The sequence below is a fragment of the Ambystoma mexicanum genome, chromosome 1p, assembly GCF_040938575.1.
Source record: "Ambystoma mexicanum isolate Mex_15411 chromosome 1p, UKY_AmexF1_1, whole genome shotgun sequence".
NCBI lineage: Eukaryota > Metazoa > Chordata > Amphibia > Caudata > Ambystomatidae > Ambystoma > Ambystoma mexicanum.
The window spans coordinates 542,603,396-542,630,768 of NC_090921.1; positions in this window are offsets into that span (position 1 = coordinate 542,603,396).

Consider the following 27,373-nt stretch of genomic DNA (forward strand, 5'->3'; position numbering starts at 1 on the left):
GTGAATTGTAAAGCCGAGAGGCTATTGGCCTCTAGTACTTTGAACTGGAAAATGCTCACTTTTAATGTTAATTACTTTGATTTTTTTTGGATGAGCTCCTTGCTAACACTGAAACTAGAAGGAAGATCATTCCTGAAAAGCATGTTCATCAATTCGACCAGACACTGTGGTTTCGAAAGAGGGACAGGAGGGAGAGAATCAAGGTAATTAAGAATAATTCTAATCTCGACCTACCATTACGGTTCAAAGAAGTCAAAAAAGAGAAACAATACTACCTCCAATGGTGCTGTCATGATCTCTGCTTCCAAAAGATCAGGACTTGCCCGGCTCCCTTGGAAGCAGACCCATAACCCCGGTTCCGAGGGCCAGCCAGTCCCAATTGGGACCTTTTGGACCCTGTCCTGGCGCCAGTGGCACCAGGCTCATAAAGATGCCCAGTCCCAGCGCTGGAAGCGCCGGGCTCATAATGCTTGGGTGGACTTACCTGCAGCAGACCATGCTGCTTACTTACCTGCCAGTTGAACCCCTGATCCTCTTCTGTTTGGGACTACTTTTCCTGTTGGGTGGGGCAGGAGCCACTCCCTAGGTTCAGAACACTGGAACTCTTCTGGAAAGCAGGAACTCTTTTTTTACCTAGGCGTGGCTGTGGAAGGAGACACCTAAGCACTACAGGAGGCTATTTAAACCACACCCGATGGATGAATCTTGCTTTGCGTTATTCTGCATTCTCTGCAGCAGAACGCTCATCGTGTCCTCTGCTTCTGATCCTGGGCCTAAGGGAACAAAGGCTTACCATCCTGGAATCCAGTCTTCAGCAGCACATGTAAAGACAAAGAAAGAACAGGTTAGCACTACGGTCTTCAGTGGCAGCGCATCTCTTACCTGGTCCATCGGCTGTCACCAACTCCTCGCGCTGCATTCCGGCCTCTGAAAGACAAAGGCTTACCTACTCTTCGCATGCTCCGGAGGTCTTCGCACTGCATTCGGCATCTGAAAGACAAAATCTTACCAGCTCTTCGCACGCTCCGGAGGCCTTCCGCGCTGCATCCCGCATCTGAAAGACAAAAGAAGATGCGTTTAAAGACATTGGGCAACTTTATTACTCACGTGCCATTACTCCTTCCCACGCCGAATCCAGTGGGTATTCCAGCACCCTTCAGCTTCTCTAAAGCTCCGAACTTGTACCTGCAAGATAAAAGGGACAGTTAGTGCGCATCGTGAAGCAGGCTACAAGCGCTTACTTACGTGCTTCCAGGCGCTTCTATTCCTCACGCGGGTTCTATCCTCAACTCTCATCAGCCCGCCATCCGCCATCGCCGGAACCCTGCAAAACAAGAGATATCATTACAAAAGACTTTTAAGACATTTGAAGTGCCCAGAACTTACCGTTCGTGCAGTTAACGACGGACAGCAGTCCTCTGAGGTCAAGAGGCCTGCACCCTTATCCAGTGAAGAAACTGGTTACGGCACCCTGCCCCGAGGCAGATGGAGAGCTCGGCGTTCACTTACCTAAGACATCTTACTCTTCGAGTCAGACATACAGTGCACAGAGGTCCAGCCCAAAGAGCCAACCGTGTGTTACACATCACCTTTGAAGATACGGCATTCACCCAGTCAAGACCGGCGCCTCTGCGGGAATCAGGTGAGCATTACAGGTGCAGACTGTATAAACGTCAGATATTACAAAATGACACAGAATGTATGTTGGACTCATGGACTCATTGTGTCAGACAACAACCTCGACATTCTGGCATCTTATAAATCACATAGGAAGAAATCAGGCTGACATACAGCGGTGGTTTTCTTATTACCAGAGTAAATTTGGACATCATTCTATTCATTCTCCTGAAGCCAGGCCCGGATGATTGGAAATTATCAATTGATTTTGAGGAAATAAATGAAATGATCAGGGGCATTAGTAGCTCTAGGGCACCGGGCCTAATAAACATTCCAACATGCTCTTCAGAAATGATCCGGCATCTTGGTCAACCATTTTGAGCATCTACTTTTGGCAGATTTTAAAAGATCAATTCCTACCACTAAACTGGCAAATAACCTTTTAAATTCCTATCTATAAGCGGGGTGAGTGAAACAATCCGTGCAATTACCGACCTATTTCTGTTTTGGATGCTCACAGTAAAGTTTTTGCATCATTATTGCTTAAACATATTGATGCATGAGTGATCCAATCCGGGCGTATTAAAAAATGGCAGGTGGGGTTTTGCAAAAATCATAGTAAGGACCTCAACGGCCTGCTGATAAAATATGTTAAAGGTCTTGCCCTGAAGGGCAACACATGTGCATCGTACGTTTTAAGTTTCGATCTAAGCTCAGCCTTTGATATTGTGAATCAAGTTATGCAAGAGGTTGGCTAGCTGGAATATACTCATAGTTCTTTTGAGACTAATAATTGCTCTTCACAAACATTCTAAAATCAGGATTAGATTAAGTGGGAGGTGGTAAAACATCTGTACCCATTAATGCTATATCAGGAGTCGGATAGGTGTGCATGTTGCCACTGTGTCTATACAATTTGTATATGTCCGACGTTGGTGAAACCCTTGAGAAATCCATATTTGCTTCCCTAAATTTGAATAATCAGTGCTTGACATGGGTCTCATATGCGGATGACTTCCTTTTTTTGACCTGACACCATGAGGATTGCAGAAATTGATTGATGCTTTTGTGATTTATACCAAGTTGAATTATTTGGTAATTAACTGCTCTAAGACAAAGGTCATGATATTTATAAAGAGAAAGAAGCAAACCGCTCAATAATATTGGTGGGTGGATGGTAGAAAATTGAAAGTGGTGGATTTGCTAGTGTATCTGTCACGCTCACCTGATTCCCACGGAGGCGCAGGTCTGGCTTCGAGTGCTGATGCTTCTTCAATGGTGAAGCGCAGGACTCTGAGGATGGACAGGTAGGGCCCCTCTACTCTGGCTTCTCTGGCTCGCAGGAATATTCCCCTGTGCGTGAAAAGGGAGTATTACCTACTGACGGAATAATGCTCAAGCCTCCCACTCCCTTCCAACCCTCCACGATACCCTTCCACGATTCCCCGTGAAGTCTCACCTTAGGGTCTGGAAGGATGAGTTCTCCATCCTGCTTCTGATGCAGGGGCGCGTTGAAACCCAGTTACTTCACTGGATTGAGGTTTGATGGGAGTTCAAATAAGCTTGACTATTCAGGTAAGGCGCTGTAAGAGTTCTGTAGCAAGTTCAAAAGTTCAAGCTTAATAATAATGTTCATTGTCTTATTGCAGCAAGCACTAACGCTTATGTCTTTTTCCCCTTAGGGGCCGGGGTTCGGAATGCCGGAGATATGGCGCCGACCCGAAGTGAAACGTGCAGTTCCAGTAAATGAGAGGTAAGTTCTGGATGAGCGTTCGGGTAATGACTTTGCATACGCTCATTCAATGTCTTTGTCTTTTTTCCCCATAGGGGCCGGGGTCCGGAATGCCAGGAAGCGGCAGGACCCGAAATGAAATGGGAATGACCCAACAGGTAAGTCTTAGAAGGAAACTGAGCTTTTCCTATTCCCTTCCTTCTCTCACCTTGTGTTCTTGTCTTTTTCTCTCTAGGCTCTGGGAAGTGGCTGTGGATCCAGATGATCGCTGCTGAAGATGGAGGTGCCCAGGAAAGGTGAGTGAAATGCAGCGCTGCAGCGATCGAAGCGAAATGCTTTTAAAAATGATGTCTTCCCTTTCTGGATCGTCGGTGTGATGTCTCTGTGATGCTGCTTTAGCAGGTAAGGTCTTCTTTCTCTCCAATTCTCTCTTATCTCCCTTTGCAGGTGACCCAGAGTGCTGACAGGCGTGGCTGAAATCCAGATGCAGGAGCTGACACGGTGAGCGTCCAGCTGCGAGTAGCAGAACAACGCGAAGCGTGAGTTGCTGATCGGGCGTGGTTTAAATAGCTTTGGAAGAAGTTCCAGGTATGTATCCTTCCACCGATCAGGTATGTATCCTTCCCCGACCACACCCAGGTGGAAAGTAGTCCCACAGGTAAAGTAGTTCCATTCAGGTCTCAAGAGGGCCTGGATGTAGCAGCATGGTCTGCATCAGGTAAGTGCACATTAAAACACTTGAACACATGTCCAGCTTTATGAGCCTGGCGCCTAAGGCGCCAGGACAGGGGTCTAACATGAGCCTGGCGCCTAAGGTGCCAGGACTGTGTCCAAAGGGCCCCAGCTTGGGCCCGCTGGCACTTCCCGTGGGGGAAATTATGCCTGCCTCTGGGTTTGCTGGGTCGGACCTGGCTCCTTGGAGGTAGGCATCATGACAGTATCTGGGATTCCGCATTGCGTCCAAACCTAAAAAGCGACTCCTAATGGAGAACATAGTAAAGAAAACCTTGGGTCTTTGCTCCCAACTGAAAAAAAGTTGATGGGAAGTATGGAAGGTTTTCAATCTTTCCTGCATTGAAATTTTATCAGGGTACAGTAATTCCAAAATTACTTTACGGCATAGAAATACAGGATTTCTCTGTGTTGGATTTCTTTTCGAAACTCGAGGCCCTTATGTGAAAGAAACTGTTTTGCATTCCAAATTCCCTCCCGGGGGTCACATTGAGGTATGATCTGGGAATTCAATTACTCAGATCAAGAAGAATATGGTGTCTTCTTAACCTATATTATATAATCTTGACTGCAGATGATTCTACACTTTATGAAGATGTCCGTGTCTCTCTGCCACGATCCCCAGAAAATTGCCCTTTTTTGTTCAGGAAAGAGTGTGACGAACTGCTCCTTGAGATAGGTACAAACAATGAAGAGCTTAAAAACAGACCACAGCACACCAAACACCGTCTGAGACTTTGGGATTGGGCCCAAACAGAAAGATTGCTTCATCTGTTCCCATTTCCTTCCTACTTAAGTACCAAGCAAAAGAAGAGAGGAGTGGTGGCACCTTTCTTGTCTATTTATCCAAGTAGATCAGTAAGACATGATTTTCTAAGATTTTGGTGGATCCTCATCCAAACTAAGGAGATCCTCTTTAGATATAAATTGATTAAACCTCAGGACTCAAAAGGCAGGTTATGTGATGTTGCAAAGGTCGAATCTCTAAGATACATTATGATGGAATGCTGCTCCTGCAATCTGCCCATTTAAGGTATTTCAGGAGATACTGTGTTTCCAGAGACCTTTTTGATGAAGAGCTTGTTTGGAACAGATGTTTGGGGGGTCTGGTAACATCAGATATAATATCAGTTGTTGACTTTTTAAGAGCTATAGATCTGAGCTATATTTGGGTCTCTTTTTCTTTTTTCTTTTTTTTAAAGGATTTTTAATATTTGCATACATTTTATGATGTTGAACTGTTCTTTTCAAAACTGAATTTTATCAAAGTGGATACATTTTATTGTATTTTTGATGTTAATTGATTGTAATTGTCTAGGTCTTATCTTGTTTAGATTGCTACTTGTTAAAAGGTACATGTCAGCTGTATAGCAAACAAGAAAAAAAAGCTGAAATGCCTAATAAAGATGCATTTCCAATTTTCCTAATGTAGACATTGATATGCTTATAATGTGAAGTGCATAGTTTTGTAAGATGAAAATTAAGTGTAATATATATTCAGCATTGTGCTCACACATTTAAATAAATAAGGACGTGTGCATTATGATTCAAAAAATCATACAAAGATACAGTTGTTGTTAGTATGCAAATTATCAAATGTTTCATAACGTGTACGCTAATGTTGTTATGCTTACCGTTTAGTAACTTAATGTACATTATTATAATTAACAGAAAAAGTACCTCAAAATTGTACCGAAGTACAGTTATTAGTATGCTGGTGATTACAATTTTAGAAAACTGTACGTTACAATATTATATGTACAGAGTGCAGCTACTCACACACCAGTATAAAAATAAGACTATCAACAAATGAGATGTCAAACGAGATTCTAACTTGGAATGGATTGAAGCAGGGGTGCCTGTTGGCAGCCTGCCTATTTAACCACTACACATCAGATTTTTGCACCATTCAGGACATACCAGTTGCAAACCCGCCTATTTTAAATGGAACCCAATATCGTATCTGATGTGTGCGGACGGTCTAGTGCTTCTGGATCGCATATATGTGGGACTACAAAGGTGTCTTATAGTTCTAGAAAGATATGCTGAGCTGAATGACCTCACCATCAATATTCCAAAATCGCAAGCAATGTCATTGACCTACCAACCACGGAAAATTCAGAGAGACGTGAATGTCTATCTAGGCGCACAGAAATTGGACAAGGTTAAATGCACCAAATACTTGGGAATTCATCTTAATCAAAGTATATTTCAGAAGGAATGGTGCAAACATTTTAGAGCTCGAACAGAAGCCTTGGCTCGCCAAGTTCTCATCCTACACAAGAAATTTGTCAAATTCTCAATAAAGCCAAATATCACCTTCTATCAGCAAAAGGTAGTGTCTATTCTTACATACGAATGCAAAACCCTGCTAAATCTACATTGGGAAATATAGGATCGTTTAGAGGCAATCTTTTGAAGGAGAATTCTAGCGCTGCCACAATTGTTTCCAGTGAACATAATACGCTTTGAAATAACTTTATAATCAATGACATCAATAATGAGATGGAAATCACTGGATCTGTTCAGAAAAACCTTGCTGGATGATAACAACCCTCCGTATGAGATCCTAAGATCCAAGCCCATTACATTGCATGCCACTATCCTTAATGTGTGGAAAGAGGCATGTATGCAGATGATGGAAACTCTGGCTGCTCATTAGAAACTCTAATACATCGACCCTTGGAAATTAAAAGAAAAATACAATGTGCAGACTGGATACAGACAATGGACAAGAAAGATATGTATAAACCTGCAATAAGAGGAGTGATTGAGAATAAAGCACTAAATCAACTCCCGTCATACGTCGCTCTCTTCCCGTGTAAATATACCAGAGATCTCTTTATGAGCATGCGGCTCAATATTCTGCACACAAGAGAAGTCCTTGCAACAAGGAATCAAATCACCATAACTTCCACTATTTGTCGGTTTTGTAAAAAAAACGACCAGATAAATCATTATATCATGTAATTATGGTCTGGCCAGCGCTTGATGAGGAGCTACAGCGATTTGCTGCAATGCTACCTGCTGATAAATTGGAACTTTCGCCGGAAGATATATGGTCAATCTTGATGTTGGGTACTAAAAATAAATTGATATTTAGAGTTGCTCAATACTGGCTGAAGATAATCGGAAAAGAACCATCTAGATGGCCTATAAGGGAATAAGATTTTGATCTTCATTAACCAAAGAAGTGAATTGTTCAAGTGTCAAGACTTACGGAATTGACTTTGAAAAGATGATTGTGGACTCATAGTAACTTTTTTGGGTGTCATTTTTTGGCCGCCTTTTTTTAATTTCTTTTTTAAATTAATTTGAAGTTATTCTTTTTTTCTTTTTTTTAAGTGCAATAACAAATGGATGTTTCTTTTTGATATAATGAACAAGTTTTATAAAAATTAAACTAAATCATTTAATACAAAAGGAAATTTAAAAAAAGTAAGGATGTACAAATGTACATTATAATTACCAGGACACTTGTTAAATATGAAGTATATCTAATGGATGGTTATTGTGTGTACACACATTTTGTAGCTATAAAGTGTATGATGCGTACAAACTTTAACTTATAAATAGTACTGCATACCTTTGTATTCACAGTTAACATTTAGTGTGATATAGCATTCTAAAATAAATAAGTGGAAGGGTAACTGCATACCTTTGTATTTGCAGTTAACATTTAGTGCGATATAGCATTCTAAAATAAGTAGAAGGGTAGGTTTTTATTGTCTAACAATTTTAGCATATAAGTAATTGTTCCATTCAATCGTAAATCTAGACTTCATAATGACTATTTTACTAATCTGGCACCTTAGAAGCGCCCCAAGAAGGGGCTGACCTTTTTTATATTTGCGGAAATAAAATAAGCATAGTTATTTTTTCAAATACAAAATCATTCATTATACAAGTGTAAAATTATGAATATTACTACTGGGAAATGTGTTTCCTTTTTTGAAAAGTTTGTAAGTACCTACTTTGCTTCTGCACTTGTTACTGTCTTCAATCAAAGTGATTAAATTGTCAATAGGAGTGGTTGTAAAGGTGCCACATTTGGGCATGGTTAAAAGCATAAACGCCATGTGTGTGTGTGTGTTGAGAACCAAGTTCGGCAGAGTGTTTCATTATATTCATTGGTGATTACTATAGCAACATAGCTGTAGTTTAAATTACACATATGATGTTAGTAATTGTTGGCACATATGTATGTAAACTAAAAAAGTGCTACATAGTAATTAGGAATTTTTTATTTCATTGAAACTGCTAGTGATAATTTACAAGCCATTGTAAATGTTTTTAGAGTAATTAATTATATGCATGCACAATTGGCGTATTTAATATTACTCATGCGATTGCTGTTTCCATGTGCCTATATGGCGCAGTGTAATGAAAGTGAACATGCGCACAGAGTTTCTCTCGCAATATGTGCATACTTTACATTACACATGTGCATCTAATTAATGCTTGTATGTGTGCATGAGATTGCGGTAGTGCTCAAGTTAAAGAGGTTGATGTTGCAGTTTATGTAAAATGAAACAATAGGTAAGTGTACAAGCAAATGTGGTATGGATATATTATTTGTATTTGAGTAAAAATGTTTTAATGTTTATTTTGTATGGTGTTATGTATGTAATTTACATACGATTGCTGTAGTGTTATTGCAGTGAACAAGCACTTCATGTTTATATAGTTTTAAATATGTTATTTACATTACACATGTGCTTTTAATTATTGTTGTCACTTGCGTATGAGGATTGGTGCAGCGTAATTACAGTATACAGTGGCACAATGTTTGTATAACGAATGATGTGTACTTTACGTTTCGCATTAACATACATATAGTTTTATGTGCCTAATTTACATTATCCATGCGCTTGTAGTTATTGTTTTGCACAGGCATATGGGGATTATTAAGTGCTCAAGGTAAAGAAATGTGTGTTGCAGTTTATGTAAAATGTAACAAGAGGTAAATGTTATTAAAGTGTTCTATATATACATTTATGTACTTGTGTGTGAAATATGTAAAGAGTATTATATATAGATTTTTTGTTCAAATTTAGGGAAAGAACACGTTGATTATTGGTGATTCGTAGATGTTTCAGCTTTAACATTAGTTACTGACTGTCTCCTGTTTTAACTTTACATCAGTAAAAAAACAGTCCTTGCTTGAAAGGTACTGAAGGTCCATTGTTGTTCCTGAGATAGTTATGTTTGCGTCACCATCCATACCATGTGCCGAGTGTTGTCTCTTAAGTGTATAAGTCAATACCTGCATCCAACAGATGCATCTGATTCGTAACATTGGAAGAACTATGACATAAGTGAAACAGAAACAGGCACTACTTTGACACCTCTCACTTTGAATTCTGAGTCTTAATATGCCTTTAATTCTTCCCACAGTAGGCCATACTCTAAACAGGGGTGTGCATGTCAAACAGTAGCAACCCAAACAGCAAAGTACAATAGTCCAAAATAAAGGAATGTCCAATAAAGGTTGCAGAAGGATGCAGCATTCGGGTACTAAAACTGGGGTGAAAGGCAATCGATAACCAATATGTTGGTAAAAGAATATGTCTTGTGCGAGAAAAGGGATCAAGGGTGACCCCTTTAGGGACAGAAACTGGACAAGTAGGGCAGTTAGGAGTTAATAATATCATCTGCCCATTCTTGGTGGTTCAACAGCGTAACACCAGGTTTCAACTCATGGATTGAGCGTTTTGAATCAGATTCGAATGCAGGGAGTCGCAAGCATCCAGACAGGGAGCTGGGGTCTATTCGAGTTCAAACAGAGGATTGTTGTTGTTCGATGCAGCGGTCTAATGAAGTGGGTCGATGGGGCCTCTAGCTCGGTTATGTTTGGTCAAGAGACACAGGCATTTGAAGTCTTCTGCAGCGGCAAGCTTCTTCTTCAAGCTGAGTCAACAATGCGCAAAGCGGGTGCAGTGTGGTGGCAAACTGGTTTTAGATCCAGCAACAGCGATTAGAAGATCAAGATAGTACCAAAAGCAGCACAGGTGGGTCATTTGGGTTTGGCAGTTGCCGAACAGGGATCAAAATCAGCTTGAGGGGTTTGATGGTGCAAAGCAGGGATACTGACTGGTCTGCCTGTCGGGGTGCATGAGACTCACGCAAGGGGCTCATGGACAAGACGAGTCCTTGTTCTCCTTTCTCCCAAAACGGTGAAAGAAGAAAAACACCTGAAGGAGATCTCTGGAGTAGGGGTGTGGCAGTCAGAGGTGGCAGGTCAGAGAGACTGGCGAGTGATGCAGCAGAGCACATGTGGATGCTATGCTTTTGGTATGGAGTTTACTGAAAGGGGTCTGATTAGCAGACCACCCTTTCTGAGATAGAATTACCTGCATTATTTTATTAATACTCTAAAAAGCCTGGGCTTCCACATCCTTGCCAGATATCAATTGCTCACACTTGGTTAATCTAAATGGAGGTTAGACTCTTTCACTAGTGTTTGAGCCCGGATTAATACACTCCTTTCTTCACCCCTCCCTCCATTTGCAATGCAGGCCACTCTCAACTGAGTATTGTATTGTTGCAGGCCCTCATTTGAAACCTGACACTTTCCCACCATTGAATAATTCTGTTTAGAGCAAAGATTTTGGGGATTTTCTCTCCCTCTCTCGCCTATTCTTCTCTTCATTCTGGTATCCCTCCTTTCTTTGTGTTCTTCCTTTTCTCTCCGCCTCTTCTCTCTGGCTTCCGCTGCTCATTCCCCACTTACCACTTTCTGGCTTCCTCATTGTTCTGTGTAACAGCCTGTTTCTCCTCATCTTTCCACCTGTCTCTCCTGTCCACCTTCTGTGTTCTCTCCTTTATTGGCTCTCCCTCCTCCACTCGTTTTAACTTCTCCTCCATGTTCCCTCTCATCTCTTTTATCTCTTCCTCTCTTGCCTCTTCCACCTTCCTCTCTACTCCTTTATACATCCAAGGAATAGTTCGCTCAAAAATGTTATTTTCCCGATCGTTCGGGCATGTATTTTTAAGCATACTGTAATTAATCTTAAAAAATGGTCCTATGCATCTTACCTTAGTTTTCCTCAGTTTTACACATGCGAAAACAACGGATTGGATGCCGCTATCTTGTGCTAATCTTATCTGTTGATGCATCGCCCTAAGTTCAAGTGCCCTCGCAGCAAGAATACAGATCACCCACTCCTCAAACTGACATCACTAGTCCAAACAATATGCTCCACCTATTTTCATGACATTCATGGCCAGCGTATCCAAACATGCCCGATCATCACCCACGCCGTAACGTTACTTAACGCAGAACCAGGAAGATAAACACACACATCCTCTCACAGCAAATAACTTTTGTTTCTTGTCCCAAATGGGAGAGCAAAACATTTATTTTTAAGAAAAGATCAATAGTCTTCAATGTAACAAGTGCTTTTATTTTTCAAACTACGCAGACAAGAGAATATTAAGTCTACGAAATGAACAATATGATTTTGCCATACAAGTTATAGCTAGCGAACATTGCATGCTTCGAATGTTGTTTATAATGTCCTCATGATGTGATATGATAGGTTATTTATAACACGCTTAATACCCAGAGCTTTCTAAGCATGGAACCGGGCATCAAACCTGTGTTGCTCCATGTCGTCTTGCTTCCAAGGCGAGCATGTCGCCCCTGAGCTATCTTCCAGAGACTCATGATAAAGCGATTGCGATCAGCGCTTCATCAATCCCTGTATTCCAATTCTTGTATGTCCACAAGTTACACCAGCAAAACTTTCTAATGACGCACACAGTGTTCCGATTTGTGAGAAGATATGGATTTTTTGCACTTTAAAGCGCAACGCTTTCGCATCATCACATTTTTACAACAGAAACGTTGACATGTTGCTCCTTATTGCTGGTACTGTCAAAGAACAGATTGGTCCCTGTCGGTCGTCCCACATAACAGTGATCAAATAAGCACCGTTGATGATTATCTGCCAATGTTGGTTGAATAATCCATCCGACGGTAGCTGAAAACTATGGCATACGCAGAACAGTACAATATAGCTGTGTAGAAAACAGAATAAAATAATATATTTTTGTAGCCGTGCTGTAATCGAAATAACAAGTCTCCATATAATTCAGAACCGGATGAAACCTAATCATAAACACAAACCACACAGAATGAACACACACATGACAACATGGGGGACTATTTGAGACCACAACATGCATGAAAGTTTAGCGCTGTGAAGTAGGTGTAGCTTCTAATGGGATGGAGAACCAGATGCATCTGCTTCACATAGCGGGCCCTACCAGAAAATAAGGATAGCGATAGTAACATTTTATGTTGAACCACAGAGAGATGGCATTGTAATGGAACTGGTAAGAATATGGATCGAAAAGAGACCCAAGTGCCCACGGAAAAGATTCAGCCCCCGCCCCTCCACCCAACCCCCATTTTATGATGCACAAGGATGCAATGGTGACAGCACACCAGGATATTCCATGGGACAAACCGGTTTAATTTAATTAGCCTGCATACAGGTTGTGGTTGCGGTTCTTTGAGGAATAATCATCACACTATGGTCCATCTAACAACCCATAACTCTGCACCGAATATATTGGTGTACAGGGTCAGTAATCAATACGTCCCAAAAAATAATACCTCTCTTTTCACTCCTCTTTAAACTATACACAAATAACAATCATTACTAGACAGATAAACAAACCCCGAGTTACGCACTCGGTTTCTTATAGTGCAACATAACATAACATACTGTGTCAATTCATTTGGTCAAATCGCACTTTTGCACGTCGCTGAAATAGTCATTATGCATGCAGCACACATTCCGTTTTTAATCGCACAAATATTGTGTATAGTTGAGCTTACATAATTTCAGGAAGTTCCATTCTCTCAATGTCACGGTGACTAACCGATCCGAACAACATATTGTAGAAATTGAAACTACATTTTCGTATGTCCACTTTCAATACAGTAAATGTTATCATTTCTTGGGGGTATTCGACACATTGTGTCCTTCAAACAGTTGCTGACTTTCGCTCAAGGCCAAATAACAATAGCATCCTGTTTTCAGTGACTGCAGCCAGAGAAGGGTAGGTTTCGATTTTGTGAAAGAATGCCACACAAATAAAAACTGGACAAGACGCTGCTTTGGGCAAGTGGTTCAGAAAACCAACAGCTATGTAAAATATGTTTCGCTAAAAAGGAATGTAAGAACAATCCAGAAAGGTATGTGTTGCTGCTACCTCTCGGGCTATATCATATCTGTAAGAAAATTCAATCGAAACCCCACCTCTGTTTCATGGCACAAAGCGCAGAATGTGTGGGTCAGTGTGACTGTATCTCTTCCTTCCTTCCCCCTGGCACCAGCCCCCAAGCTTCTCAGGTACATGCCATGTAGTAGTAGGCTTAGCATATTATCTTAGTTTTCACAATGTAATTTATGAGAGTCCTGACCTTCACTCCATGGAGATATGAGCCCAGCTGTCCCACGTGGGAATCGACAGACAGCTGAGAAACAAACCAATTGTAGCCTGCCATCCCCTATGGAGCAGAATCATGTATACTGTCTTACCAATAATGTCATTAGTGATGCAGTGGCCTCGAAAGGCAACAACATTCATTCTGGAGTCAGAACGTTCTCGAGCAGCAGAGTCCTTTGCTTATATTTTTTGTATTCTGTACAATTAAACCTTGTTATCCTTGCAAGCTATCTTTTGGCTTCTTTCCCTAGAGGGTTGTATTCATTCTGGCGTGAGCGTAACAGGGGACTGCTTTCAATTGTACAGTGCTTACTATAATTCATACATGTCCATTCATACTCCCTTGCTCACCTGAGGCAGCCCTCTCTACCATCATGCGAGACAGGTGACATTGAGTGCCCATACTGAACGAGTTACATTCATGCTCCGACTAGGCCTTGTGCCATCGGCCGTGCTTGTGCATAGGGGATGGAAGGATGAGCCTGTGGGAGGAGGTGTTAAGATGGATTTCTAAACTCTTAACTGATGTGCCAAAGTTTAGGAGGCCACCCTCAGTTAAGTGAAACTGGGGAACTTTGTGGACAAGCCAGACCAATCTAGGTGGCTTAGCAGGTGGTCAAGACTAAGTCTCAGGAGAGGTGATAGTGATCGGAAGCCCACAATGAGCGCACACAAATTACTCTTAGACAAGTGTATATGAAATGTATCTATACATTTATTGTCGACAGGACCAACAGATACAAGTAAACTTTAGTTATGCGAAAACAGTTACCACACACAATACTCTACTATACAGCATGTATGCGTTTCCTAATGCGACAAATGAGGAAAACACAGTCACAACCTGTAAAGAGAAGGGTTGGTTAACACACTAGGAGTTTAGGACAATTTTTCTGAGTCATTCACTAACTTTCTAGTCCAGCCCTAAGGAGTGGGTAGCCTTTGGCTCAACAGTGCAGTAGTGCGTCAAAGCGCACGATCGCCCCGGTGAAGCAAAAAACGAGTCGTCTTGGGAAGGTTGTAGAAATCAGGAAGGGGCCGGAGGCAATGAAGAATTGGTTGCCACTATTCAAGTAGGATGCACCCCTGGCGGCAGAACAGTTTTCTAAATGTGAGAGTAGCTGGGGAACGCAGGTTAACCCAGCCAACATTGAATGCCTTAATGGGATATTCGTGCATAAAAGGTCTCGGTTGTGCTGGTGGGAAACTGTCAAGTGATACAAGGGCTTGATCCAAGTAGCCAATTGGAGCCATGGGATAGATGCTATGTCTTCGATGACATCCTTTTTACCCCTTTCCATTGCCCTTTCATAAAACGTATTGTCGACAGGACACACCTCCACTTCGTTGATATAAAAAACATATACCTTATTGGAACGACTTATTGCGTCTGTCAGGTTTAACTGGGTCTCTGCAGGAGCAATGGAGTCCCCCGGTCCTTCTCCTGTTCTACACCTCCCTTCTGATAGTGGCAGTCTGGCCTGTGTGTTTAATGTGGTGCGCCCTCCATCCTGCTCTTGCAGGGGCGCTAATTCCTGGAAGCTGCTGCTCAATGCACTGCTTTAGCTCCAAGAGTTTGTGTTACCCAGTTTCTGTCTGCACTGGGACTCCAGTTCAGGCAAGTTTGCAGATAAGTTCAGGTAAGTAAAAGTCTCAATGTTCGTAACTGCCCAGTTACCTCACTGAGCAATTCTGGTGTTTCCGTTCTGCCGCGGTGCTATGTGTCAGTTCACAGCACTGGCTTGTAGCTACTGCGGTAAACAGAGATGGCGGAAGAAACTAATGTCTTTTCTCTCTTTTTGCAGGTTTCCCAAGGTGGGTCGTAGCTGTGCGTAATGAAGATCAGAGGTTTCTGCTGCAGCGACTAATGTCGTTTCTCTTTCCTTGCAGGATACCCGAGGTTGGCCGTAGGTGCGCGGGCTGAAGAACAGCGGTTCCTGATGCTAGCGATGTTCGAGGTGAGTATGAAATGTTCTGCTTCTGATTGCGTGGCGCGGCGATTTGCAGGCGCGCGTAACTCACTGTAAGCTGACTGTTTTCTTTCTCTCCTTCTTCTCGTTGCAGTGCTGACTCCGGTCGTCGGATGGAACAAATTGAGAAGGCTGAAGACTGAGAACCAGGTGACGGCGGTAAGCATGTGCTCTCGAGCTTACAGGAAGCACACGAAGCACAAGCTGCTCTTCGGGTGTGGCTTTTATAGCCAGTAGCCACACCCAAACACTAGAATGCCTTGTAACTTCCTGGATGCCAGGATGTTCTTCAGTGTCAGTATTGGAGGGTCAGGAAGTGATGCAACAACCAGGAAACTAGTATGCTGTTGCTCTGAGAGATAGGGGTGTCTATTCAGAGTGATTGCTGTGAGTGTCTTGAATGCCAGGCTCTTACCCACTTGGCCCCTACCTTATCTCCCCATCTACCTCCACTTGTCCCTAAAGGGGGTAAGGGTTTGAAGGATACCCTCTGGCCAGTAATCATGACATTGTCATAAGGGGTGGCTGTTAGGACAGTTTTTCTAAAGTTCAACTAAGGGCCTACTATAACCATTCAACTGAGGCTGTCCAAGACTCCACTCTTAGTATAAGGCTGTACCACCTGAGTTCAGGGTAGCGTAGACAGAGCAGCCAGGCTTATCTTAGGGGTGAGAGATGGTTGGGAATGAATACAAATCAAATTTTAATACAAACGGTCCAAAGAAACACTGAAACACCATGTATTGTAAAAATAAATGGTTTATTTAAATACGAGTAGGCCCGGATAAATCTTGGGGGAAATAAGTACTATCACATTATATATGACCACATTTATAAAAACTCAACACTATGCTTGAAGGTACACAGACCAAAGCATATAACCTTACATGGAACACCTAACAGGAGTTCTTGGGAATTCAAAACCAATAGTTACTTTTAGATTACTTTTAGTAATACCAGGGTAGTAGACCCTATCCGTTGTACTGTGACGCTCAGTAAGAAATCACATAGTCATTTCAAATGGACAATGTACTTTTCTGATAGAGTGAAACACAGGTACTAGGCACAGTATAAACCTATAACTCTGATTCGGGATTACACAGTTATTGTAGGGGAGTTGGACCTTGGGGTATAATATTCAATTACAGTTGCTTTTCAGTTCACAGACTAAGGGAAGCAATAACTCTTATTTTAGTACAACACAGTTACACTCAAGGTAAGTAAAACTGCTACACTTTTTACGGGAGCTATAAGCAACTTAAAGGCAACATGTAACCTCAGACTCTTTTGGTGTCTGTCTAAAACTGACCGGGGAAAGCAAACCCCAGTGTTACACTTTATGAATGACCCAAAGTTATTCTAGGTATGTAACACCTAAGGCAGACTTATTCTGGACAGGCTAAAAACATGTCAGGTGAAGCATAACCCAGTTGGGGGACACTTATACAATTATCCTAACAGGAATAATGAAGTGAAATCAATAGCATTACTTGTGTGGAAGAGGCAATGCCAATTCACAGGTAAGTAAAATAACCTTATATCTACTTTCCAGAATGGCAGACAATTTCTAAGGTAAGTAAACTCATCTTTTCTAAACTTTGCAGAAAGGTTAGAACATCATTTCTTATACTGTGAAGACAGTTTGAATCCTCTAATGAAGTCTAGGTAAGCCTTTCACATCAGTGAAAGTGTTCAACCAATTACTGCCACCAGCCATTAATGGTAAGTTTGTCCTTGCAACATAAATGTTAAATGTATTTAAAATGAGAAAGGGGATACTCAGTATCTCCCCAGCACTCCACATACAGTGGGGGTGCTGGTCTGACTTTATAAAATGCAAAAGGATCCAAAGATCCTTTCTGATCTTGAGAATTGTAGTTCTCTCAAGGTTAGCCAGAGCCAGAGAAAGTTAAAAGCGGAGCATCTATGGCAACCCAGCAACAACAGGCACTTATTGCAGAAAAATTGTCAAACAGGATACATTTCAAAAGACACTATGGTGAGCCCAAGAAATCACACCCATACAAAAAGTAAAACATTCTGTGAGTGTGGAAAAAGGTTCCCACTCACAGAGGTATAAGAGAAAATAATCCACCAGTAAAGCTAAAAGTTCTGGGGTTGACACAGGTCAGGAAGATGTATCATTACTATGAAAATCTTACCTAACAGAAGCCATCAGCGCAAGTGCCATAGATTGCATGTGTGCATGGGCTTTGGGTCGAGCAGAGGGTTTGACAGACACCAAGCCTCAGTGTACCTTTCACAGATGGGAAGTATACATTTGCATATCAGTCTTTCTCCCACTCACATGGGCAGTCCAACACCAAAGTGCTAGGACAATTCTCTTATGAACAATAGTACCAATAGCACCCCAGACACTTGTCTTCTAGACAGAGGATAAGCAATATAAATGAAGGAAATGTAAAAGATATACATTAAAGCATCATAAACCCGATTATATCAGCGTTAATAAATACTTTGTAATACGTTATCTAGAATTGGAATTGCAAGTGTAAGTGTAATAGCATTAGACTGTTTCTGTACAATGTCCAAACATTGGGGAACATATCTAAAATGTTATTGTGAGCAGATTTTGAAGACATTTACAATTCATTTAAATCTGGAAGCTAACCTTTCAACAAGTTCTGATTTTGCAATATTTTGTGGCATTGTATGTGTCCTGGGAACAAAATCAGGATCCATTCCATGAGTATGCATGGCCAACACAGTTAATGTTAGATCTTTCACAAATTCAAAATCCATTTCCTGGTGTATTGACTTGGTCACTCATTGTTTGCCTCGTTTTGTAAAGGCAATGAGGTAACAAAGCACCCTGAATGTTCCTGCAGTTTTCTCTTGTTCCCTCCCAACGTTCTCATTGTGCGCAAGTACAGCTAGTCTTGTTCTGGCCTCCAAACTGTCTATGCTGAAATGCAACCTTTTGGGCCTGTATTTTAGGCACATATTATGGAACACCTCCAAATCTCCACTGTGACAGAATTCAGTGCGTCCCTTCAGGTCTCTTCAAAGCATTTTATCATACACGATCTTCTCAAGTGTTTTGTGTGGAGGGGTAGATGGCACCAGCCACTTCTTCTTGCATTCCTGCTCCTTCGATAAAGGTCCATGTACACATTCGTGGAAATGGTTTTCTGTCCATGAGTGTACGTTGGGACAATGGTGCATAAATCAATGCCATTTTTCAAGTACAATTTCTAAAGATCCATCACATGTTTTGGAGCTTCACCAAAGATAGTTGCTGATAGACAGAGCCTACTTTAAAAGGTTTTCCGAACCCTTTTCTTACCAGCAGCTGTAATTTATTTTATTGATTGATTTGGAAATGTGCCATACATCAAATTGATGCCGTGCCGAATGTACTGCTCTCGCATGGCCTTGGCTATTGAAACCTGCCTGTCAGTGGCTATCATATCTATGTGCATTCCCCTGGATTCCCGATGTTCGATGGATTTAATGAAACCATGTTTCTCCATGGCCACAAATGATGTACATTCAGATACAATTCATCTCAGGAGGATACAAATCATCTCGGGAGGATAACTCACTTGCAACATGCTCACCTTAGAAGCAGGACAACACAGAGCAACACAGGTTTGATCCCCGGGTCCCCGCTTAGAAACTTCTGGGTATTAAGCGCCCAATAAATAGCCTATCACATCACATACCTGCATGATGACTGAACTCGCAATTTATTTACTTTCCATGTCTTGAAAGTGGTATGTGCAGTACTTCACAGTACATCCTGGACTGTCACACTGTCCATCGCCAGCTAGCCTGAAACATTTTCCAGACAATTTACTGTCCATTGACATCAGTTCGAGTTTCCAGGCAAGACTAGTAGCGGGGAATAAGAATTCCCTCTGGTATTTGTAGTACTAGGTATTAGTAAGTAGCTCAAGTCCCACAAATTGACAGAAACTGGACATCTTACTGAAAGATGATCCGCTGAACAAAGTACATTTTCAGCAGGCACTTTGCAGAGGAGCATCGGTTGAGCAGACCATGAAAATGTATTATGGAGGTGGACACAGCTGGCATGGATTTTCAAGTTGTTGCCTTGTAATACACGAGACACATACACCAATGGCTCCCCGCATATGTTCCCTCTTAATTTCTGATCACGATTATGAGTATGGAGGTAGCCATGGTACTATTACCGCATACCCGGTTCGGGTTCTTGGTATGGGGCCTTACCGGGGCACTCCAACCTTGGAGGACCCGGTAAGTCCCCATTCCGAAAACCATTCCCCATTCCCATTCGAGCCCCCATAGGGCTCAATGGGAATGGGGAAGGAGCTAATAACGGGCCCGCAAATTGCAGGACAGTTATTAGCTCCCTGGTCCCTTAGCGGCTCCCGTTAAGGGCGGCTGGTAAAACCAGCCGGCCTTAGTGGGATCCGCTAAGGGACCTCGGAATGTGGCGATAAGGGGTTAATGGCACCGGCATCCTTACCGGTGCTGTTAACCCCTTACCGCCGCACTCGTATATATGTTTTCTCCTTATTAGGCAATCGTCCTGCAGTATTGTGTTTTGCGACTCGAGGGTGGTGGATTGGAGAAACAGGTAACACTGAATGTTTGTTAGGTGGAACATTTGTAGAGGGTGTAGATTGTGTCAAACGGTCTCCGAGCAATTGTCTTCAGTTTCATCTGGTCGAGTTTGCACAAAGTAGCAATGGCCATGGTAACTTTGTACGCATGTGAGATTCCATTCATTTTCAGGCCACTGGACATATGCATCACCAGTCTGAATATTGATTGGACCACTCTGTGCCTCAAATAGTAGTTGCTCCATTGTGAAATCAACATGGCAAGCAACATCTTTGGTTTCAGTTGTTGTCTGAGTCTTTATACTCCTCTTCCTTCTGGGCCTCTGACAGATTTATAGAAACATATGCTCAATGTATAGCACACATATAGAAGATATGATTTTCCAACTAAAACATAATATGACTAAAACATCCACTTAAAAACTTCTCCCAACCAAACTGGTTCTTTAACACTTTTTTTCTTAATTCACTTTGAAACCGTGGCCTTCTCTTTGACAACCGCAAACTTTAAGCTGAAAAAAAGAGTGTTTTATATGGTTTAAACCAAGCAAATTTCATTTCCACTCAAAGAAACATATATACATATCTACAAACAGCACCAACTTGACGGACTTCAAAACATTATAACATTATAAAAATGTATCCCAATCCAATGTGATGCCCAATTGTATTTCATATTAGGTTATGGATACCTCTGGTCCATGTGCCTGTTAATTCCACATCTTGAGAACATTCCTTAGCGAGAATGATCATACATTTTTTTATGTCAATCGTACTGAAATGTAAAATGTGTCATCGCATTTCTGCACAAAGTAGCTTAAAATGATTGCGAACCATATAATGTAAGGTTTATTGTTGGAACACAAATAGAACATTTTATGAACTTACCCACGAAAACCTGTGTACGTGATTTGGTCATAATATACATATACATTATATAATATACATTTCAGATTTCACCTGATAACCTTTCGAGATGACACATGAACTTGATCTGAGATCAGATCACCCTGCAAAACATAGTGGGCCTGATTACGAGTACGTAGGTAGCCATGGTGCTATTAGCGCCATGGCTGCCTCCATTCCGGGCTCCAATACCGGGTTCCTACAATCGGGAATTACTGGGTCATTCCAACATTGGAGGACCCGGTAATTCCTCCTTGAAGGAACCATTCCCCATTCCCATTTGAGCCCCCATAGGGCTCAATGGGAATGGGGAGGGAGGTAATAACGGGCACATTACAAATGGCCTGTTATTAGCGTCTCTTCCCCTCGCGGGACCCGGAAAGGACATCTGGTTTTACCAGTAAATGTTATCATTTTTTGGGGGTATTCGACACATTGTGTCCTTCAAACAGTTGCTGACTTTCGCTCAAGGCCAAATAACAATAGCATCCTGTTTTCAGTGACTGCAGCCAGAGAAGGGTAGGTTTCGATTTTGTGAAAGAATGCCACACAAATAAAAACTGGACAAGACGCTGCTTTGGGCAAGTGGTTCAGAAAACCAACAGCTATGTAAAATATGTTTCGCTAAAAAGGAATGTAAGAACAATCCAGAAAGGTATGTGTTGCTGCTACCTCTCGGGCTATATCATGTCTGTAAGAAAATTCAATCGAAACCCCACCTCTCCCTCGTCCAGCACTGTTTCATGGCACAAAGCGCAGAATGTGTGGGTCAGTGTGACTGTATCTCTTCCTTCCTTCCCCCTGGCACCAGCCCCCAAGCTTCTCAGGTACATGCCATGTAGTAGTAGGCTTAGCATATTATCTTAGTTTTCACAATGTAATTTATGAGAGTCCTGACCTTCACTCCATGGAGATATGAGCCCAGCTGTCCCACGTGGGAATCGACAGACAGCTGAGAAACAAACCAATTGTAGCCTGCCATCCCCTATGGAGCAGAATCATGTATACTGTCTTACCAATAATGTCATTAGTGATGCAGTGGCCTCGAAAGGCAACAACATTCATTCTGGAGTCAGAACGTTCTCGAGCAGCAGAGTCCTTTGCTTATATTTTTTGTATTCTGTACAATTAAACCTTGTTATCCTTGCAAGCTATCTTTTGGCTTCTTTCCCTAGAGGGTTGTATTCATTCTGGCGTGAGCGTAACAGGGGACTGCTTTCAATTGTACAGTGCTTACTATAATTCATACATGTCCATTCATACTCCCTTGCTCACCTGAGGCAGCCCTCTCTACCATCATGCGAGACAGGTGACATTGAGTGCCCATACTGGACGAGTTACATTCATGCTCCGACTAGGCCTTGTGCCATCGGCCGTGCTTGTGCATAGGGGATGGAAGGATGAGCCTGTGGGAGAAGGTGTTAAGATGGATTTCTAAACTCTTAACTGATGTGCCAAAGTTTAGGAGGCCACCCTCAGTTAAGTGAAACTGGGGAACTTTGTGGACAAGCCAGACCAATCTAGGTGGCTTAGCAGGTGGTCAAGACTAAGTCTCAGGAGAGGTGATAGTGATCGGAAGCCCACAATGAGCGCACACAAATTACTCTTAGACAAGTGTATATGAAATGTATCTATACATTTATTGTCGACAGGACCAACAGATACAAGTAAACTTTAGTTATGCGAAAACAGTTACCACACACAATACTCTACTATACAGCATGTATGCGTTTCCTAATGCGACAAATGAGGAAAACACAGCCACAACCTGTAAAGAGAAGGGTTGGTTAACACACTAGGAGTTTAGGACAATTTTTCTGAGTCATTCACTAACTTTCTAGTCCAGCCCTAAGGAGTGGGTAGCCTTTGGCTCAACAGTGCAGTAGTGCGTCAAAGCGCACGATCGCCCCGGTGAAGCAAAAAACGAGTCGTCTTGGGAAGGTTGTAGAAATCAGGAAGGGGCCTGAGGCAATGAAGAATTGGTTGCCACTATTCAAGTAGGATGCACCCCTGGCGGCAGAACAGTTTTCTAAATGTGAGAGTAGCTGGGGAACGCAGGTTAACCCAGCCAACATTGAATGCCTTAATGGGATATTCGTGCATAAAAGGTCTCGGTTGTGCTGGTGGGAAACTGTCAAGTGATACAAGGGCTTGATCCAAGTAGCCAATTGGAGCCATGGGATAGATGCTATGTCTTCGATGACATCCTTTTTACCCCTTTCCATTGCCCTTTCATAAAACGTATTGTCGACAGGACACACCTCCACTTCGTTGATATAAAAAAACATATACCTTATTGGAACGCCTTATTGCGTCTGTCAGGTTTAACTGGGTCTCTGCAGGATCAATGGAGTCCCCCGGTCCTTCTCCTGTTCTACACCTCCCTTCTGATAGTGGCAGTCTGGCCTGTGTGTTTAATGTGGTGCGCCCTCCATCCTGCTCTTGCAGGGGCGCTAATTCCTGGAAGCTGCTGCTCAATGCACTGCTTTAGCTCCAAGAGTTTGTGTTACCCAGTTTCTGTCTGCACTGGGACTCCAGTTCAGGCAAGTTTGCAGATAAGTTCAGGTAAGTAAAAGTCTCAATGTTCGTAACTGCCCAGTTACCTCACTGAGCAATTCTGGTGTTTCCGTTCTGCCGCGGTGCTATGTGTCAGTTCACAGCACTGGCTTGTAGCTACTGCGGTAAACAGAGATGGCGGAAGAAACTAATGACTTTTCTCTCTTTTTGCAGGTTTCCCAAGGTGGGTCGTAGCTGTGCGTAATGAAGATCAGAGGTTTCTGCTGCAGCGACTAATGTCGTTTCTCTTTCCTTGCAGGATACCCGAGGTTGGCCGTAGGTGCGCGGGCTGAAGAACAGCGGTTCCTGATGCTAGCGATGTTCGAGGTGAGTATGAAATGTTCTGCTTCTGATTGCGTGGCGCGGCGATTTGCAGGCGCGCGTAACTCACTGTAAGCTGACTGTTTTCTTTCTCTCCTTCTTCTCGTTGCAGTGCTGACTCCGGTCGTCGGATGGAACAAATTGAGAAGGCTGAAGACTGAGAACCAGGTGACGGCGGTAAGCATGTGCTCTCGAGCTTACAGGAAGCACACGAAGCACGAGCTGCTCTTCGGGTGTGGCTTTTATAGCCAGTAGCCACACCCAAACACTAGAATGCCTTGTAACTTCCTGGATGCCAGGATGTTCTTCAGTGTCAGTATTGGAGGGTCAGGAAGTGATGCAACAACCAGGAAACTAGTATGCTGTTGCTCTGAGAGATAGGGGTGTCTATTCAGAGTGATTGCTGTGAGTGTCTTGAATGCCAGGCTCTTACCCACTTGGCCCCTACCTTATCTCCCCATCTACCTCCACTTGTCCCTAAAGGGGGTAAGGGTTTGAAGGATACCCTCTGGCCAGTAATCATGACATTGTCATAAGGGGTGGCTGTTAGGACAGTTTTTCTAAAGTTCAACTAAGGGCCTACTATAACCATTCAACTGAGGCTGTCCAAGACTCCACTCTTAGTATAAGGCTGTACCACCTGAGTTCAGGGTAGCGTAGACAGAGCAGCCAGGCTTATCTTAGGGGTGAGAGATGGTTGGGAATGAATACAAATCAAATTTTAATACAAACGGTCCAAAGAAACACTGAAACACCATGTATTGTAAAAATAAATGGTTTATTTAAATACGAGTAGGCCCGGATAAATCTTGGGGGAAATAAGTACTATCACATTATATATGACCACATTTATAAAAACTCAACACTATGCTTGAAGGTACACAGACCAAAGCATATAACCTTACATGGAACACCTAACAGGAGTTCTTGGGAATTCAAAACCAATAGTTACTTTTAGATTACTTTTAGTAATACCAGGGTAGTAGACCCTATCCGTTGTACTGTGACGCTCAGTAAGAAATCACATAGTCATTTCAAATGGACAATGTACTTTTCTGATAGAGTGAAACACAGGTACTAGGCACAGTATAAACCTATAACTCTGATTCGGGATTACACAGTTATTGTAGGGGAGTTGGACCTTGGGGTATAATATTCAATTACAGTTGCTTTTCAGTTCACAGACTAAGGGAAGCAATAACTCTTATTTTAGTACAACACAGTTACACTCAAGGTAAGTAAAACTGCTACACTTTTTACGGGAGCTATAAGCAACTTAAAGGCAACATGTAACCTCAGACTCTTTTGGTGTCTGTCTAAAACTGACCGGGGAAAGCAAACCCCAGTGTTACACTTTATGAATGACCCAAAGTTATTCTAGGTATGTAACACCTAAGGCAGACTTATTCTGGACAGGCTAAAAACATGTCAGGTGAAGCATAACCCAGTTGGGGGACACTTATACAATTATCCTAACAGGAATAATGAAGTGAAATCAATAGCATTACTTGTGTGGAAGAGGCAATGCCAATTCACAGGTAAGTAAAATAACCTTATATCTACTTTCCAGAATGGCAGACAATTTCTAAGGTAAGTAAACTCATCTTTTCTAAACTTTGCAGAAAGGTTAGAACATCATTTCTTATACTGTGAAGACAGTTTGAATCCTCTAATGAAGTCTAGGTAAGCCTTTCACATCAGTGAAAGTGTTCAACCAATTACTGCCACCAGCCATTAATGGTAAGTTTGTCCTTGCAACATAAATGTTAAATGTATTTAAAATGAGAAAGGGGATACTCAGTATCTCCCCAGCACTCCACATACAGTGGGGGTGCTGGTCTGACTTTATAAAATGCAAAAGGATCCAAAGATCCTTTCTGATCTTGAGAATTGTAGTTCTCTCAAGGTTAGCCAGAGCCAGAGAAAGTTAAAAGCGGAGCATCTATGGCAACCCAGCAACAACAGGCACTTATTGCAGAAAAATTGTCAAACAGGATACATTTCAAAAGACACTATGGTGAGCCCAAGAAATCACACCCATACAAAAAGTAAAACATTCTGTGAGTGTGGAAAAAGGTTCCCACTCACAGAGGTATAAGAGAAAATAATCCACCAGTAAAGCTAAAAGTTCTGGGGTTGACACAGGTCAGGAAGATGTATCATTACTATGAAAATCTTACCTAACAGAAGCCATCAGCGCAAGTGCCATAGATTGCATGTGTGCATGGGCTTTGGGTCGAGCAGAGGGTTTGACAGACACCAAGCCTCAGTGTACCTTTCACAGATGGGAAGTATACATTTGCATATCAGTCTTTCTCCCACTCACATGGGCAGTCCAACACCAAAGTGCTAGGACAATTCTCTTATGAACAATAGTACCAATAGCACCCCAGACACTTGTCTTCTAGACAGAGGATAAGCAATATAAATGAAGGAAATGTAAAAGATATACAGTAAAGCATCATAAACCCGATTATATCAGCGTTAATAAATACTTTGTAATACGTTATCTAGAATTGGAATTGCAAGTGTAAGTGTAATAGCATTAGACTGTTTCTGTACAATGTCCAAACATTGGGGAACATATCTAAAATGTTATTGTGAGCAGATTTTGAAGACATTTACAATTCATTTAAATCTGGAAGCTAACCTTTCAACAAGTTCTGATTTTGCAATATTTTGTGGCATTGTATGTGTCCTGGGAACAAAATCAGGATCCATTCCATGAGTATGCATGGCCAACACAGTTAATGTTAGATCTTTCACAAATTCAAAATCCATTTCCTGGTGTATTGACTTGGTCACTCATTATTTGCCTCGTTTTGTAAAGGCAATGAGGTAACAAAGCACCCTGAATGTTCCTGCAGTTTTCTCTTGTTCCCTCCCAACGTTCTCATTGTGCGCAAGTACAGCTAGTCTTGTTCTGGCCTCCAAACTGTCTATGCTGAAATGCAACCTTTTGGGCCTGTATTTTAGGCACATATTATGGAACACCTCCAAATCTCCACTGTGACAGAATTCAGTGCGTCCCTTCAGGTCTCTTCAAAGCATTTTATCATACACAATCTTCTCAAGTGTTTTGTGTGGAGGGGTAGATGGCACCAGCCACTTCTTCTTGCATTCCTGCTCCTTCGATAAAGGTCCATGTACACATTCGTGGAAATGGTTTTCTGTCCATGAGTGTACGTTGGGACAATGGTGCATAAATCAATGCCATTTTTCAAGTACAATTTCTAAAGATCCATCACATGTTTTGGAGCTTCACCAAAGATAGTTGCTGATAGACAGAGCCTACTTTAAAAGGTTTTCCGAACCCTTTTCTTACCAGCAGCTGTAATTTATTTTATTGATTGATTTGGAAATGTGCCATACATCAAATTGATGCCGTGCCGAATGTACTGCTCTCGCATGGCCTTGGCTATTGAAACCTGCCTGTCAGTGGCTATCATATCTATGTGCATTCCCCTGGATTCCCGATGTTCGATGGATTTAATGAAACCATGTTT